Source organism: Lithobates pipiens, unplaced genomic scaffold, assembly GCF_037356315.1.
Source record: "Lithobates pipiens isolate NorthernLeopardFrog02 unplaced genomic scaffold, aLitPip1_a1.2 Scaffold_23, whole genome shotgun sequence".
NCBI classification, from domain to species: domain Eukaryota; kingdom Metazoa; phylum Chordata; class Amphibia; order Anura; family Ranidae; genus Lithobates; species Lithobates pipiens.
The window spans coordinates 86,687,945-86,706,943 of NW_027507785.1; the positions used below are offsets into that span (position 1 = coordinate 86,687,945).

Genomic DNA, 18,999 nt, shown 5'->3' on the forward strand with positions numbered 1-18,999 from the left:
TACACAGTCCCGTTACCTCTTCAGTTAGAACACACACTAGGGAACACATTAACCCCTTGATCGCACCCCAGTAGTTAACCTCTTCCCTGCCAGTGGAATTTTTACAGTAATCAATGCATTTTTATAGCACTGATCACTGTAAAAATGCCAATGGTCCCAAAAATGTGTCAAAATTGTCTGACGTGTCCGCCATAATGTCGCAGTCTCCATAAAAATCATTATTAGTAAAAAAAACTTTTTTGCCAAAAATATGTAGAAGAATACATATCGGCCTAAACTGAGGAATTTTTTTTTTTTTTTATACTGTACATGTTTGGGGAATAATTCTTCAAAATTGTCGCTCTTTTTTTGTTTATAGCGCAAAAAATAAAAACTGCAGAGGTGATCAAATACCACCAAAGGAAAGCTCTATTTGTGGGAAAAAAGGGACATCAATTTCGTTTGGGTGCATCACACGACCATGCAATTGTCAGTTAAAGCGATGCAGTGCCGAATCGAAAAAAGTGCTCTGGTCAGGAAGGGGGTAAAATCTTCCAGGGCTGAAGCGGTTAAACCGTACACTATTTTTTTCCAATGCATGACAATAAGAGGGCAACAGAAGGGGGATGGTCTATGAGATATAACCTGTATACACACAGTCCAGAACACAAAGGCACTGCAATTTTCTGAATTTTTAAACTTAGCAGTAGGATTTCGGCCAAGCAAATATGGTGCCAGCCATATAAGAAGCAACGTGGGTGAAGGCACTTCTGGGAAGAGTACTTTACTGTACTGTCACACATTGCTTAGTTTGCATATACGCAGTGTAAAAATATATATACCGTATTTATCGACGCATAACACGCACAGGCGCATAACACGCACATTCATTTTAAGAGGGAAGTTTCAGGAAAAAAACTTACATTTTAAATAAGGAACTTTGACGCAAAATAAAGGTCAGTGCCCATCTGCAGCCTAACAAGTGCCACTAATGCCACCAAATCAATGCCCATCTGCAGCCTCGCAAGTGCCATCAGTGCAGCCTCATCGTTGCCATCAGTGCAGCCTCACCATTGCCATCAATGCAGCAGCATCACCATTGCCATCAGTGCAGTCTGATCGATGTCCTTCTGCAGCCTAGAAGGGACAGGGAGGGGGGTGGGACAAGGGCCGACAGATTGTATACAATGAGAATCTCCTTATGATAGACAAAACAGTGGTCCAATGGTGGCCCAGAAGACGGGACTTCCTATTACAGAGGCGGCCAAGTAAACAGGAGATTCTCACTGTATGTAATCTGACGGCGCTCGTCCCGCCCACCTCCCTGTCCCCCCCGAGGTAGCTAAAATTGTAGTATTGGCGTATAACACGCACACGATATTTGCACCTAATTTTCATGGGTGTTATACGCCAATAAATACAGTATATGATGCTAGATCGGAACAGAGTTGTTAGGCAGATTATTGGTGAAAATTAGGATGAGAAAACGATGGTATGGTTTGGGTTTTTACTCAATTGTTTTGATTATGTTTAAGTATCGCAAGTAAGTAAGTCAAACTAACAACTAATTTTCAAAAGCGTATCTCACCTCTTTCAAAAGGGCTTTACAGCCATATTTTATAGAATATGTACATAGAACAAAATACCCATGGATCCTTACTCAATTTATGGTATCACTATCTACAGTAAAATATATATTTTTTCCTGGAAATGTTCTTTCCCGCATAAACCAATTCATATGTTGTAGAATTACAGCTGTGTTTACAGATAAATGGATGAATCTGTTTATAAATGGATTGAGTTTCCGCATAAATGTCTATCCATTGATTTTTACTTTGTTTAGGGAAAGTGTTTTAGTCTTCGGATTGCATCCTCGAGGGGTTAGAAGACACCAGTAGAAAAGAAATAGCCAAGTATTGGGTGCCTGTGACCAGCCGTCCGAATCAGCAATTTACTTATCTTTTTATCCCGCGTAGCGCACACCCCGGAGCTGTTGGTTTGCTCAAAGTTCTTTTCCCAGGTTAGGGTAGTAGTAGCAGCCAGGCACACTGCAACAGTCAGTCTTCTGGTTTGATGAACAGTCTTGAGTTGCCTTTTTGGAATTTATTGATGAATAACTTGGATAGGGCATAGGGAGTGTTGGGATACTATGTGAAAGCAGAGCAATAAATTGAGAACACTCTTCTCTGTAATACTATTTTTAAGCACAGTTCCTCCAGCAAAGGCCCAAAAATGGACAACGCCAAGCTGCCTAATGTTTCAGTCCAAGCAAACACTAGTATTGATATGCTAGGGATATCAACAGCAACAGTCACTAAAATTCTTCACTCGGGTCTGTACTCACAATTGCATGTTTCTGGCTGAGACCCATAAATATTCAGGCTACTCACTATACCCGCTCCACTCCTATGTCCTAGAGCAGTGATGGCGAACCTTGGCACCCCAGATGTTTTGGAACTACATTTCCCATGATGCTCATGCACTCTGCAGTGTAACTGAGCATCATGGGAAATGTAGTTCCAAAACATCTGGGGTGCCAAGGTTCGCCATCACTGTCCTAGAGCCTTCCGATCAGTCCAAACAATCAGCAGCTGCTCCATTGATTACAGAACAGAAAAAAAAGAGCCTATCTAGCAGTGGGCTAAATCTGCAATTTCCTGTCCAGTATTTTTCCTCGTTTATTACTAGCATTAAAGCCCTGAAGAAGGGGGAGTAATGAGTTCCCAAAACATTTTCCATCTAGTTGAAAAAAGATTTACTGGACTTACTCCATGTAAGTCATAAGGCTTGCAGGCAGATGTAAATTGATGTGCTTCTGTCTACATTCCACCACCAGTCCATCCAAGTCCAGGAGGGGGGAAAGTTTTCTAGGAAATCGACTCTTCCTGGATTAGTAACATTTTCTATCAAGTTTAAAGGCCCATTGAAAGTGCTTTTACCTGCAAATTTTAGGTCAGTGACAGCGACTCTTTCACTTTGCCCATTAAGGGCAACAGCAATTTATCTGTTTATTTTTACCGGACCACCGCACGCCAATATACGTCCATATTTTGAAGGAGGATATTGTTGTTATGGCAGCAGCTAGCTGCCATAACCCCAGTATCCTCTTGTTTGGCCGGCAGCCTGCTTCAAGATAAAAGTGGTCTCTGCAGTGGATTCACCGTGAGATCACTTTTATCTGTGGCAGGAGAGAGCCCCCCTCCCGCTGCGCTCCAGTGCCCTTCGCCACTTACCGGAGCCGTGGGCAGCGGCGGAGGCAATCGGATCTTCACCCTTGCTGGGCATGGAGACGAGTGAGGGGAAGATGGCCCCCACCCATTTCCATGACAAAAGGTCACTTCTGCCCATAGCTCTTAAAGAGCCATTTTTTTCAATTCTTTTTTAAAATGACATTTTTTTTTTAATTGCATTTTTAGTGTAAATATGAGATCTGAGGTCTTTTTGACTCATATCTCATATTTAAGAGGTCCTGTCATGCTTTTTTTCTATTACAAGGGATGTTTACATTCCTTGTAATAGGAATAAAAGTGACACAATTTTTTTTATTTTTTTTAAAAACAGTGTAAAAATAAAAAATAACAGTTCAAATGAATAAGAATTTTTTATTATTTTTTAACACGCCCCATCCCACCGAGCTCACGCGCAGAAGCGAATGCATATGTGAGTAGCATATAAAAACGGTGTTCAAACCACACATGTGAGGTGTGAGGAAGCCCTAGACTTCCTCTGTAACTCAAAACAGGCAACCTGTAGAATTTGTTAAATGTCGCCTATGGAGATTTTTAAGGGTAAAAGTTTATCGCCATTCCACGAGCGAGTGCAATTTTGAAGCGTGACATGTTGGGTATCAATTTACTCAGCGTAACATTATCTTTGACAATATTAAAAAAAAATTTGGCTAATTTTACCGTTTTATTTTTGTATTCAAAAAGTGTATTTTTTCCAAAAAAGTGCGCTTGTAAGACCGCTATGCTAATATGGTGTGACAGAAAGTATTGCACCGACTGTCATTTTATTCTCTAGGGTGTTAGAAAAAAATATATATAATTTTTGGGGGTTCTAAGTAATTTTCTAGCAAAAAAAAAAACTGTTTATAACTTGTAAACAACACATCTAAAAAAGAGGCCTGGTCCTTAAGTGGTTAATACTTTTCTTGTATGAAGACATATGAACTTTATTATGTTTCTTCTTTTATCAAACCTTCAAATCTATTGCCAACTCTGTCCATTCTTCCTTCTTCTGTTTATCCTCCATTGTCTCCTAAGATCAGGGGTGGACTGACCATTCGCCCCACTCGGGCACTGCCCGAGGGCCCCGGGCCACTAGGGGGCCCCATCAGGGTTGCCAGCCTCAGTAAAACCAGGGACAGTATGTAAAAATCTGTGTTTTTATTTTTTTACATGTGTTTCTGAAATGTCCCTTACCGACATCCTTTCGGTCTAAAAATCCAGAGATTGTAGCTGCCCCACCTCTCCAGTACCTTCTCAGCCAATAGAAACATGTCTGTGTATACTGTGTGTACATGTATGTGTATACTGTGTGATTGTATACTGTGTGGCCCCATAATCTCTGATTGCCCGAGGGCCCCATGAGTTGTCAGTCCGCCCCTGCCTAAGATTCACCTTTATCCAAGATTCCATTTTTTTTTATATATTTAACTGAAATTTTGCAAGTAATGAATTTCGTGAGCTTTACACTGTGATCTCGAATGCGTCGTACATTTTTAAGTAATCCCAGAACATTGCCAGCTCTATTGTGTTAGGTAATGAGGGAGAAGATCAAATTTTGACTATTTAGCTCTATATTCAAATGTTTTTATATTATTACATTTTTTATTCATTGAATAGATGGCTTCATAATGACAGAACAAGCATTGTTTTATATGTCCTGACATGAAGTTAATCAGATCAGGTTTATTCACGGGATGTCACAATAGAAAAACACTGTTCTCTGCCAGCGTGACATCAAAGATCAAGATGAAACCCGTTCCGTATTCACCCCTTTCATAAGATCCGGTATGAATAAAACATCCAAGGTTGGACGGTAATAATTCTCAATTATTTAAATAATGTACAATGCTTCCAGCGTCCCTGCAGAATTACAACTGCGCACATAATAGACCTTCTACTTAAAAGGCTTAGAATTCTGAGTAAGCAATTTGCCTGTTAAGTGGGAAGTGGTATTTTTTTTAATGTAACATTGCAGGAATTTTTCAACAGGGTTCTTTACATGATGTGGATATAGTCCAAGGCCACACAGACATCTGTATTGTATTTTTTTTTAGATCAAAATCTTCAGCTCTGTTAGTGAACTATTCTTTTTGTTGATATAAGCTTTCATTGTTGTGGTTAATTTAATGCAAATTATGGTTATAATTATGATCATTTTCAATAAAGTGTGACCTACATTTGTTACAGTAATACTTGTATCAAAGCACCCCCACCTCACAACCCCCTCCCAATTATACTCACGTGTCCAAGATCCAATATGATTACCCTTATAATTATAAAGTCCATAGAAACAAATGAGATTGCATACTGTATACGATGGCTCGATCAAAAATATTTTTGACAAACAAATGGTTGATCTAGGCAGTTATAACGCCCTGAATCAGGAACCTGTGAATATAAAACTGGGTGGGGATGCTCTGATTAGGTAAGGCTAGCCATATACCTAGGATAGATTCCTCCATCTATGCTAAACAGCAGGGGGAAAAGCTCTCATAACACTATTGTATTCTGACAACCGACACACGTGGCTAGTTTGAATACCCAAATAGTGATAGATGCAGTCAACAGTTGTCCACCCAGCACCTTCTTTTTTTTTTTTATAATAAATATTTTTATTATTTTAAGAATAGAAATCACAACAAGGTATACAATTTATACAATAAATAACATTTTAAAGTATATAGAAATAAATTAACAGTTAAAAAGAAAGAGAAAATGGAGGAGGGGTGGGAGGAAAATATCAGAATGAGAATAATTTATCAAAATATTTACAAGAGTTTTTAAGACTACATCACAGGTAGACATGTGCAAAAGGAAAAAATTTGTTTCGTTTTGTTTCGTTTTAATTCGTTAATTCATTAATTTCGTTTAGTTATATTCGTTAACTTCCTTAAATTTGTTTTCGGATTTCGTTTTAGTTTTCTACCGAATTCGAAAAATCGGCCACATTTGAAAATATTTCTACAGGATTCGAAATGATTTCAACATGATTCGACATTATTTCAACCGCATTCGAAAATATTTTGTGACTCGACTTTAGGGCCATGTATCTCGGGGTCACTTGGTGCTAGAAATTTGGATATGTTGTAGTGCTAGTACTATTGAGTTTGCATACCAAATTTGGGGTTTCTAGCTATAAGTGAGATATGTGGCCCCAAAATGTCAAAATTGTCAAATGTCAAAATGCAAAATGTCATTCTCTGCTCTAATAACTAATAACATTTTGCGACCCGATTTTAGGGCCACATATCTCGGGGTCACTTATAGCTAGAAATTTGGAGTTTCTAGCACCAAGTGACCCCGAGATACATGGCACTAAGTTCGGGTCACAAAATATTTTCGAATACGGTTGAAATAATTTTGAATCATGTTGAAATAATTTCGAATGCGGTTGAAATAATTTCGAATCATGTTGAAATAATTTAGTACTTCGGCTCAAATACAATACAACACCCTTCTAACTCAGTTCTCAGGAATACACTTTGCCAGTAATCCATCTTTCAGCAAAAAATTAATTAGCTGATTGGACTATAAGATTTACTTTGAGCTGACCTTTTGTTTCATTAGATCTTTAAAGAATTTCCGAATCATGTCGAATTCATTCGAATTCATTCGTTATATTTCTTTCGTATTCGTTGCAATTTGTTATTTTTTTTATTCGGACATTCGGATACATCCGAATGTCCGAAAGATGCAAAATTCGTCTGAATTTCCATTCGTTACAAAACGAATTGCACAAGCCTAATCACAGGTACAAAAGCGATCTATCAAAATTTTAAGGAAAGAAAGATGTAACCCAGGGGGACCATATAATCTTGAATTTGTGTAAATCATCACAAAGAATAGCAGCAAGTTTTTTGTTAGACATATATCAATTCATTTTATTTTTAACTGATCAGGAATTCAGTGTAGAAGACCACCAAACTCTTGCCAAAGTTTGTTTGGTAGCAGTGAAAAAGGATGTTAAGAGGCGGAATTGAATATTTGTGAAATTTTCGGGTTTGAGATTTAGTAAGACTTATATTGGGTTCCTGGAAAGCTGTTTTCCAAATGATAAAAATAATTTGGTACATGTCAGTCTAAAATTGTTTTATTCTATGACAATACCACCATATATGTAAGAGGGTACCAGTACTCAAGCAACCTCAAAATCATTTATCAGAGACTGTTGGTTTCAATTTGGCTAAACGTTGGGGGGAAAAATACCATCTCGTTAGCAAATTACAGTTGGATTCTACTGCTGCTGTGTTGATAGAACAGTGGGACGTAGTGTACCAAATTTGTTTCAAATCTTTTTCTGCTATAGGTTCACCAAGATCATTTTCCCATTTAGTCATGAATAAATGAGACCGAGGTGTCTATTTTTTAAGTGTAGATGAATATACATTATCGAGGGAAGCCCTTTAGTAGTAGGATCCTGTTTACATAAATGTGCAAAAAGAGTGAGGGTTTTTAGACCTGAAGATGACCTATTGGTTGGATTATGAAATGTTTAATTTGAAGGTATCTAGAAATTCCTTGATGAGGTAAGTCGTGAGTGTTTTTAATAGAGGAAAGACTCAGTACTCCATTGGAAGATGTCAGATCATATATTTTATAAATATTTTTAGAAGTTCACCATTTGAATTGGAGGGTTTCATGGAATTCTGGGAGAAACATTGGGTTATGTATAACTGGTAATAGGGGAATATAATAGAATATTAGGTTTCCTCCAGTCTTGTATGTATCCCATATCGATAAGGAATGTTTGATAACATGATCCAAAGAATAGTATCAACGGATGTAGGGTCCAGTTGGGAGGCCTCTATGGATATTCAGAGCAGAGGGTCTGAATAGTTATGGTATCCTGTATGTTGCGCAATTTGAGCTGCTGAGTAATAAGCAGAAATATTTGGAACAGCCAGACCTCCATTTTTTGTCTGGAAAAGAGTTTCTCTATTAATTTGAAGTTTATGATTTGGCCATATAAAAGAAAATATCATGTTTTGAATTAATCATAGAATACAGAAGGAACTTTAATAGGAAGCACTCTAAATAAAGTAATTTAGGTAAAAAACAACATTTTGATAGATGATATGTGTCCCAACCACGCACCTTCTATTTTAGAGTTTGTCAAGCCAGGTGATGCCAAGGGCTTAAGTTCTGTCCAATTTAGCATTAATTGGCCAAAATTCGAGCCTTGTATTGCAGGCTTTTCTGCAACAAAGGTTACCTATTTATTTGATTGCCTTCTTTAAACCATGAAATAATCAAAAGATTGGCGGATTTTTTGTAGGTTTATTCCAACCACTACTGTATTGCGTGGTCTCAATGGCTCAAATATAAAAAAAAATGATTGTGGCACAGACATCGCAAACCAAACAGTAGCCATATAAATTTGCTTAAAAATAGAGCTTTCAATATAAATACAGTATATAGGAAGAAATGAGATTGCTGTGTGCGCTGGCTCAATCAGAAATATGTTTGATAAACAAATGGTTGATCTAGGCAGTTACTGTATAGCTCCCTGAATGAAGGACCTTTGAATTTAAGACCATATAGCTAGACACACATAAATAAATCCTTCCCTCTACCTTCACACGTATTTATCCAGATGGCAAAAGGGTATTTATATATAAAGTTCATACTGACCTTAAAGCGAGAGTTCCGCTGTTTTTTTTTTTTAAAAGCCAGCAGCTACAAATACTGCAGCTGCTGACTTTTAAAATAAGGACACTTACCCGCCCAGCGTGCCCGTGATGTCTGCACCGAAGCCGATCTCTCAATCGTCTATCGGGTGCTGCCGCCGCCATCTTGGGTATGGGAATCAGGAAGTGGAGCCTTGCGGCTTCATTTCCCGGTTCCCTACTGCGCATGCGCGAGTCGCGCTGCGCAATAAGGATGGTCCTCGCTGTCTCTGGGATCCGTGTGTTTCCCAGCAGACAGCAGGGGACCTGCGGAAAGGGGTGTAAATATCCGCAGATTCTGCGGATATCTATGCCGAAAGTGGGTGCAGATACCTGTACTGTATAGGTACTTGCACCCCCTCCCCCCTGAAAGGTGCCAATTGTGGCGCCAGAGGGGGGAGGGTTCCAATGAGCGGAAGCTCCACTTTAGGGTGGAGCTCCGCTTTAAAGTGGATGTAAACCCGGAAAAAAACTTTTTTTGATGTCATAATGTAGAGTATACGATTTCCCATCATTTAAGCCCAGTCTTGTCACAAAGAGTTAATCCAGCTCTGAGCAATCCTCTTTTATTGTTCAGTGAGATAAATCTTGACAAACAGAGAAAAACTTTGTCAAATCCTTCCCCTTGCTCTGAGTGACAGGTGATTTATATATCTCGTGCACCAGCCTAAGAGACATGCATTATTTTTTAATTCCCTCCCCCACTCCTTTCTTCTGCTGCTCTGCCAGAATTGGATGTTCCCCACTTCAGCATGATTGGGCATGTTGAACTCATGTGGTTACTTTCCTGTCTTTTCACTGGATGTTAGAGATCATAGCAGAAGTTCAGTGTAAGTTCACAGGAGAAAATACATATTGACAAGGGGAGTGTAGAGGTGGGCGGGGAGTCTACTGACATCACGACTACACCCACCAAGCTCCAGACAACAGACCCACCCACAGAATATGTTGTTTTTCGGGTCTCATAGCAGACAGAGGGGAGACATTTGACAGGTAAAGATACATGCAGGAGGCATGGATATCCTTATAGATAACCCCCTATGGCAGTAGTTTAGAAAGAATGACATTGGGTTTACATCCACTTTAACTATAAACTGCCTCAATATTTAAAGATTTTAATACAGTACTTCTAAAGAAGGAGAAAAAGTGAATCTATAAATAAAACACTCTTACCCCAAATGGCTTTAATATGGAGCTTAACCTCCCCAAAAAACTTAAAAGGAAAAAAAACTGCTACTGAATATAAAGTATTAGCTGGAGTTTGGCTTCAATCTGTTAGTTTATTTCAATCTGCTAGTGCATATAACACCCCCCCCCCCAAATAATAATGCTGTTTCACAAAGGTGCTACCTGTTCTCATTGATTCAGAGTGTGGGTACTCTAATACAAGTCGTGCGTTACTGGCCAGATCATCAGGTGAAAACAGAGGAAAAAAAGTAAAAAAAAAAAACAAACAAAAAAAACAAATGGCCACTTTCACCCCCTTCCTGCCCAGGTCATTTTTCATCTTTCAGCGCTGTTGTATTTTGAATGAGAATTGTGTGTTCACACTATGGTGTACCCATTACCCATATGACATTTTAAATCCTTTTATTTACACTGCTGAGTTTTTTGTTTTTTACAAAAAAAAAGATTTATTTTTTTTTGAAAAAGAAAAAGGCTTTCTTAGTTTCTGTCAGTACATTTTATAAATAAGTAATTTTTCTCCTTTACTGATGTGTGCTGATGAGGAGGCACTGATGGGCACTGATAGGCTGCACTGATGAGGCAGCGCATATGGGCACTGAAGAGCACTGATTAGGTGGCACTGATGAGGAGGCAATATTATGCCACACTGATGAGCACTGATAGGTGGCACTATTTGCCACACTGGTGGGCACTGATAGGCGATACTGGTGGGCATTAGTAGGCGGCACTGATAGGCGGCACTGATGGGTGGCACTGATGGGCAGCACTAATGGGAATTGATGGGCAGCACCGATGAGCAGGCACTAAAAGGCAGCACCGACTGGCACCAGAAATGGGCATTCATTTGTGTCACTGATGGGCACTGATTTTAGAAACACAAAGACTGCATTTGCATTGCTCCATTGCAAAATGTGGTAAAAAGGCATATGCACCTGTGAAAATGAGACATAGGATATCATGCCGTGTTTTTGATGCGTTTTCTATTCATTTCAATGGGAAGGTGTGTTTTTGGCGCATTTCTTTACATGATTATTATTATGAACATACTACCTGCACCAGATATATTTTCAACACATTAAGTGTATTCATGCTATGTAATCTGTATTTACTATCTCTCATAGAGATCTCTGTACTCTCCCTGATAACACCTTCATCCTTCTTTTTCCCCATAAGACCATCTTTGTTCAGGCATAATTCAAAGTCATCTTCTACTAGATTAAAATGCTGGCCAAGGGGCAATGCAATGCAGTCCTGGTGCTTGTTAAATACCCTTTATGTTATTTTGTTTGCTGTGTGCACAGGTTGTATCTTAAGTGGGGTACACACTATAATAAAATCGGACGAACGATTGTCCCATTTTCCACATTGTTTCACACCAAATTGGAACAGATGAACGAAAATTCATACGGAAATTCCCATACGGCAAAGGCTTTTTTTTTGTTTATTGTTTCTTATCATGCTCAGTCTTTCTTTACTGATTTTTCTTGTGCGAAAACCGTAGGTTCTGTTCCCATACGAGAAAAATTTTGGTGTTTGTCCTTTCAGAAATTTTGGTGCAAAAAGTTAGAATCAGCTGTCGAAAAGTTGTGTACACACTATACGAGAATCGTATGAAAATTCTTTGGATGAAAATGTTCGCTCCATTTTCTCATAGTGTGTATGAGCCTTTAGTGACGGTTCACACTGGAGCGACCTGTCAGACAACTTAGCCGCTGGACAAGTCCTGCTCCATGCATTTCAATGGAACCATTTTAACTATTAGCAACTCAAGTCGCTCCAACTTAGAAGAAAGTTCCTGTATGATTTTGGGGTGACTTTGGAGCGGCTTGCATTGACTTCTATCCAGAAGTCATTTTTCAAGCCGCGCTGAAGTCACTCTGTACTGGGCGGCTTCAGAGTCAGATGACTTTGAAGTCGCCCCTGTGTAAACCGGCACATATAGTCCACTTTTTTACAGGCTCTCAATTTATTTTTTGCCAGAAAGTTACAATGTACAATCAACGTGAGCAATCCCTGGTGAAGAGGAGACTTCTCTAGCTTGCAGCAAACTTAAGACATAGCACCTAAGCTTCTAAACTAAAAATGCTATTTCATCTATTTTTTGTGATAAAGCAGAGGGTTTTTTGGGGACTTTAAATGAAGCCATGGCCTGGTAAGGCCATGTATTTCCATCCCTGGTGACTTTAAATGAAGCCATGGCCTGGTAAGGTCATGTATTTCCATCCCTGTGGACTTTAAATGAAGCCATCGCCTAATACGATCATGTATTTTCATCCACGAGGACTTTAAATGAAGCCATGGCCTGGTAAGGTCATGTATTTCCATCCCTGTTGAAGTCAAAAATAAGGAGGAGAGCGAGTGGGACTTTACATGAAGCATGTGGTTACAATAGAGTAAATTGGTGAACATATAGGAAATGTATTGATTTTTATGTAGTATATACATACATATAATTCTGGTATCAATTATAGACGATGAGAATAGTAATAACATAAAACATGGTAATGACATTGGTATCTCATGATATAACTACAATAATATTGCATAGTTCACCAATAGCAAGATTGTAAAAAAACATAAATTGCGAAATAGTGCCTGCAGGACCTATGGTCTCACTAGTCCTGTAAAGCTGCTACTGCAACTACGTGCTTCATGTAAAGCCCCACTCTCTTGCTCTCCTCCTTATTTTTAATAATCAAAGAAAACTCACCCATACATCCATGTCTCCTTTCTTTATCTTGCTCATAAATCATTTTGAAAAACACCCCCTAGCATTTACTTTCTGGAATCCATCTGCCCTTAGCTCAGGTATGCGTGTAGGAGGGTGTGCTTAGCTGGTAAATTCCCTCCTCCCTGCCTAAAGATTCATGAGATGTATGACATTTTTTGCCTAGGTTTGAAAAACAGAAGGTAACTAAAAAAAAATATGATATGATATGATATGATATACGTTCCTATCTGTTTACTAATGCTAACAGCATAAGGATTAAAAATAGTCAATGTTGATTGAGAGAGTGAGGTTCACAGGTTGTTTTATTTGAGCCATGGCTGCAATGTCCGGGTAACCAGAGTCTAAAGCCTCATACACACGTTACGATTGTTGGACAACCGAGCATCTGATTTTTGTCAAAAGGGCGTGTGCCAGGATCGTGTCTTGCATACCAATATTAAAGAAATTGTCGTGCCACAAACACAAACAAAGGAATTTCAGCTCTTGAGCACCACCCTTTGGGCCCCTTCTGCTAATTTCGTGTTTGATGAGCATTGATTCCGAGCATGCGTTTGTACTTTTGACTTTTGTGTGTCAGATTTGTGTACTGACCATACGAAAATCTGATGTGGAGGTGTCGTTTGACACAAATTTACTAGCCTGTCATCCAACATTTGTTGGCCAAAAATTGGAAAACAATTGTTGAAAGGAGCGTACTAACAGTAAGAATTTCGGAAAACAGCTTGATGTGGAAATTGTATATGAATTATTTACTATCACCGATGTTTTCCCTTGGACCTTGACAAAGGTGGATGTACTAAGGCTGATTTGACCTTCCGTAATTAGAGGGTCCTGGTGTTCTGGTAAGAGTACATCTTAACCTGTGTGTCGGTGGTTCAATTAAGGTGAAGGATTTACCTTTCCAATTTCCTTTTCTTGCACCACTTGTGGAGATTCTATTTTCCATAACCATGGGAATATGTGAGTTTAGCCTTTGTGCATTTGAACTTTATTGACCCCTCTCTTTTGTTACACTTTTTGTACATTTATTTTTTAGCGCAACTTACTTATTATATATATTGATCTTGTGATAAGGCACAGTCAGTTGTTAGAGTTCAAGGGCTTCAAAGTAGCTTTTTATGATGCTGCTGGTATATGTTCTGACTGGTATATATTAGGAACTAATTCATACATACTTGTAAAATTATTGAGAACTTAAACTGAAGCCACTAATTTAGATGACATTCCAGCAACTTCATTGTGTGTTATTCTGAGTCATTTTACGTAAAGTTTATATAAATCTAAACCTCCCTTTCTGTCCCTGTGACAGTTGGATTTAGTAAATTTTGGGTTGTTGCTGAAACAAGGATTGGTGATAAACCTTCAGTGGAGACATCTTTTCCCTTACAGGATTAAATTTCCCTTCCTAGGAGTAGATTTCCTCTCGCTTCTGTTGTCTCCCTCCTTTTGTAAGTATGAGTTGGATGTTTTTAACTTGGTGACTTGCCTGTACAGCATGTGAGAGGAAATCTCTCCAAAAATAGGTAAAATCCTTTCTTGATAATCACCAGGAAAAATATAGAGGATGAGATTTCCCGATGTAGACAGCAATAAAATTGGAGAGAGGTTCTATGGCTGGCACACTCTAAAATTGAGAAAAACATGTTGGCTTCAGGTTTGTACAATTTGTAAAATTTTCCGATGGTATAAGCAGGGGAATTTTAGTAACAGGCATAAAACTATTATTGTTTGCTAAATTATTCACTTGCATGGACAATTGTACGATACTATATGGCCACCTGACCATCTCATCTCTATAAACTTGATAGAAATCCTATTCCAAAACCATGGGCATTATTATAGTGTATCCCAAAAACCTTTGCAGTTTCACTTTTTGGGAAAGCTTTTCTCAAAGTTTCGGAGTACCTGTGTACATTTTTACTTGTTCAGCCCAGGTACTGATGTTGGAAGTGAAGACTTGTCTGACAATGAGCGTTTCAGTTCATGCCTGAAGTGTTCAGTAGAGTTAGGGCCAGGGCCTTGTGCAGGCCACTTGAATTCTTCACACCTAACGCATCAAATCATGACTTTATGGAGCTGGCTTTGTACACAGGAAAACAGTCTTGCTAGAACAGAAAAACCCTTCTAAACTGTTACTACAAGGTTGGAAGTGTACAATTGTATAAAATATCTTTTTGTGTTGGAGCCCTTCATTGAAAACACCTAAACTTGTAATTTGGAGGGGGTGTATGTATACTTGTAGGTTTGATGCCAGATGTTTATGTATTTTTCGGCCATATAGTGTAGCAGTCACTATCTACAGCTATTTCCACCGTGTCCTCACTTACTGTACATAGTTGCAGTAATAGAAAGGAATCTATTTTATCTACACACTCCACAGTAAATCTATGAACACTCAAGCCTAGCGAGTGAACATTTCCACAAGCTTTTAATTGTGGAAATGCTCTCATTAGGTCTTCTAAACCACTATGAGTGTTGCTTTCCTGCTGGTGTCTCCTGAGAACGAGGGTCATTAGGGCTCTTTATACTCTACAGTTATACACAAGGCAATTTACATAGTTAGTCACAATCATCCGTACAAGTGAGTGGTGATGGAATAAGCAGCAATTATGGGCTATTTTAAGTTGTACAGCCTTAATGTGTAATTTGGTTCTTTCAGGGGTGGGGCCATGGTGACAGCAGCAGTTGCAGATTGGTTACTAGATTAAGTTAAAACTAATAGAGCAGCCTTTCTCAACCTTTTTACCCCTGGAGAACCCTGCAAATATATTTCATATCTCGGGGAACCCCTGATAAAAATAATTACTGTATACCCAGTGTATAGATTATGGTACATCAGCATGATCACTACATTTCAGAATATTTTAAATATAAGAAAAAATAATATGGCATACCTTTCATATTTGCCTTCCTGGGTAGATTATTTTTTACACTTTACTGCTTTGTACTACAATATTGTTAATGGTGATTAGTACGTTTGTCCTACAGTACTGGGGTCTTTGACTTGAGTCCCGGTCTGCATGGACACTGCATGAAGTTTACATGGGTTCCTTCCACACTTCAAAGACATGCTGGTAAGGTAATTAGCTCCTGTTTAACATTGGCTCTAGTATAATATAATGAGCTCCCCCAAGATGGCTGCCCCAAAAGCAGTTAGAATGATTTGACATTAAAGAATAATCATAACAGAAAAGAAATGCAAGCAGTAAAAATTGTGGTTTCCCATATTAGTGGTGATCGTAAAAGTGCCCCCTTGCACTGGTGGTCAGTGTAGGCGATCAATTTAAGGAGGAGCATGCTTTGATAGAGGATCTTATGAGTATCCATTGAAATTCACTTGTCTTTCACCAAAAATAGATCAAAAACCATCTTGGCCACCCTCTTTTAATACTGCATTATCTGTCTTAAAAGCATTGGTATTGTTGTAAAAGCTTTGATGACATTTGTAATCTTGGCTTTGCCAAGTTCTGGTCAATTGCATGTAGAGAATTCTGATCTCTAGATGGCAGCCTTACAGCTATTCCAGTGAATACATCAATGTGTTTTATGTAAGTTTAATAAACATGTGTCTGATATTCATTCTGCACATACTTAAATTGTATCCACTTTTTTGGGGGAAAAACACATTCCCCTTTGGGTGGTCTATGTAAAATACAAGGATTTTAACAAACTTTGTTGCTGGTTCCTACCTTTTGTTATTCTGAAGAAAGCCTTGCATGTTTGTCTGTATTCATGTAGGAAAGTGAGTCTAATGAGTGGTTTCATAATTATTGATCAGCTGTGCACCTGCACGGTTCTAATGAGTGAAGTTGCAGGGTCTGCATCCCTTTAGGAATAATTTCCTATTGGAAATATCTCACCAAAAAAATTAATTTTTGTTGCAGAGGATGCCTGAAATCTGACTGGCATCTTAGGGCAGACTTCTGGGAAAATTAGTGAGCCAATCAGACAAGCAAGAAATGACATATCTGGGGATGTTCCGTACACATTCTGTGTACAGAACACCTCCAGGTAGCTATATTGCATTTTCAGAAAATTATAGAGCTGCGGATTGAAAAGGAAAGGTCATTTTTAATAACATTTTTAATAACATTCAATTTAAAGGATTATATGAATTGTGTCACAATTGTATACGCTGTATTATTTTTTCTTTGTTTACTATTTTTTCCCCCCACTAAAGTAGAATGACCCTTTAAAGCAAAGGTTCATGTCCATAGAAGTACCCTTATCCACTATGCTAATTATGCCCCTTACTCCTTTCCAGATGCATATCTACCTTGCAGTCATGCCTGCGATGTCTGCTCTTTGTATACTGTACATTCAAATGGCAGTTCCTATTGAGTAAATTCCCATAGCAAAACTATCTCCAGAGGATGTTTTTTTTTTCTTTTGCACCATTGACATCAAAAGTAAACATTTCACAGTATACATTGTTACCAAATAATATCCCATCTGACCCATCTCCCCACCCGCATCCACCCTCAGTCTCGCCAAATATCTAAAAAAAAAACGACTCTTTCTCTTTCGGCCATGGGTCCTGTTATGCAACCGCCATCCTTTCGGCATATCTCAATGATTGCTTATATTTTTCCCAATCTTTCCATCTCGTTACGAACCCCACTTCACTTATTTCTCCACTGAACTTTACATACTCTAAGTTGTAGATTTTATTTATATTACAAAACCAACTTTTCAAAGAGGGACTTTTTGGATTTTTCCACATTCGAGGAATTAAACTCTTTGCTGCATTTAAAAAGCAAGGAATAAGTGTTTTCTTGTATTGATTAATGAGCGACGTACCTCCGTGTAGCAAACATGCCCCTGGTATTTTTAAGCCCGTAATCTCCTCGGTTGTTAATATTACCTCTTTCCAGAATTCTCGAATTTTGGGGCATGTCCACCATATATGGATCATAGATCCTATTTCTGAACATCCTCGCCAACATAAGTTAGAGGCCTCTCTTTGATGGTAAAAAAAACAAGGAAAAAAAAAAACTATCTCCAGAGGATCTCTTGGCTCAGAAGGAAGTCCCATTAAACCCTATGGGAATCTACTACATAGGCGTAGCTGGCATTTTGAGGATCAGCACCAGGTGGTATACAAAGAGCAGAGGTTGCAGGCTCAATGGCAGGGGGGGGGGGATAAGTGCACTTTAATTAAAAGTGCACTTATATTTTAAATGAAAGCTGTAAAAATTTAAAATTCTATGTAATCTCCTTGTTGTATGGAAGGAACCCTTGGGCCCTTGGGTGTGGATGGAGTGTGTAGAGGTAAAGAAAAAAGCAGAGATAAGGGGAATATTATACAGCTGGCTGTTGTGCATTTTTGTAGTGTATATATAGAACTTGCTTTATCACAGTCCCCAAATTGTACTGACTGTATAAGCAAAACTGTTTCAAACTTTTGGATGGAATGGAGAAGGATTGGACCCTCTGTTCGATTTTTAATGCTGCCTGCATCTCTATTTGTCCCGATTGCCATTGTCACCAAGTCAGGAAGTAAGGGAAAATCCAATATTTTACCATTGTCATGAAAGAAAGGTGAAGGGAAATCTTCCAATTACAACAATTGCTCTGCTGACAACTGTCTATGATGGAAATTTCCCATAATTTGGAGATACTTTAGCTCACTTCCTGTTGCATTTCGCAGACAGTAACTGCAGCAAAATCTCTATAGCAGAAAACAGACAGCTGGACAGCAAAAAAAGTAAAAAATAAATAATATAATAGTAGTTGTAACCCACTTAATCCACACCTAAAAGAAAAAAAAGGCTATAAATACACTTATAAACTTTGTGATTTGTCTTACAGCCACTAGTCACATAAAAACTAAAAATGACAGGATGCCCTTTTGTGACAGTACATATTTGAAGCATGCAAGTCTTTGCCTTTCTTGCTAATTAAAAATAGTAATATTAGTAATATTGTTTATGCCAGCAACCCATCAGATGCTTGCTTAAAACTTTATGACCTATTCTTGTACAATGACAGCTACAGAATGATTGACTTGCATGAGCAAAAGCTATATTTTGCTTCAAACTAGTTGTAATAAATGAGTTCCAGTCACTTAAGATTTTCCAACATAAGCAAGTTTTAACATGGACAAGTTGAAACTGTAAAATGTCATGCAAATTGACTGCAGAGATACAGTAACTATCAAAATATGTACCTTTTGGGAGAAATACATTTGTGCTATATCTGTATA

General features: G+C 38.4%; 1 protein-coding gene across 3 annotated transcripts in view; it reads left to right on the top strand.

Moving 5' to 3' along the window:
- Positions 1-18,999, top strand: part of TAFA1 (TAFA chemokine like family member 1) — a 636,784-nt gene that overhangs the window by 291,009 nt on the left and 326,776 nt on the right. The window lies entirely within an intron of this gene.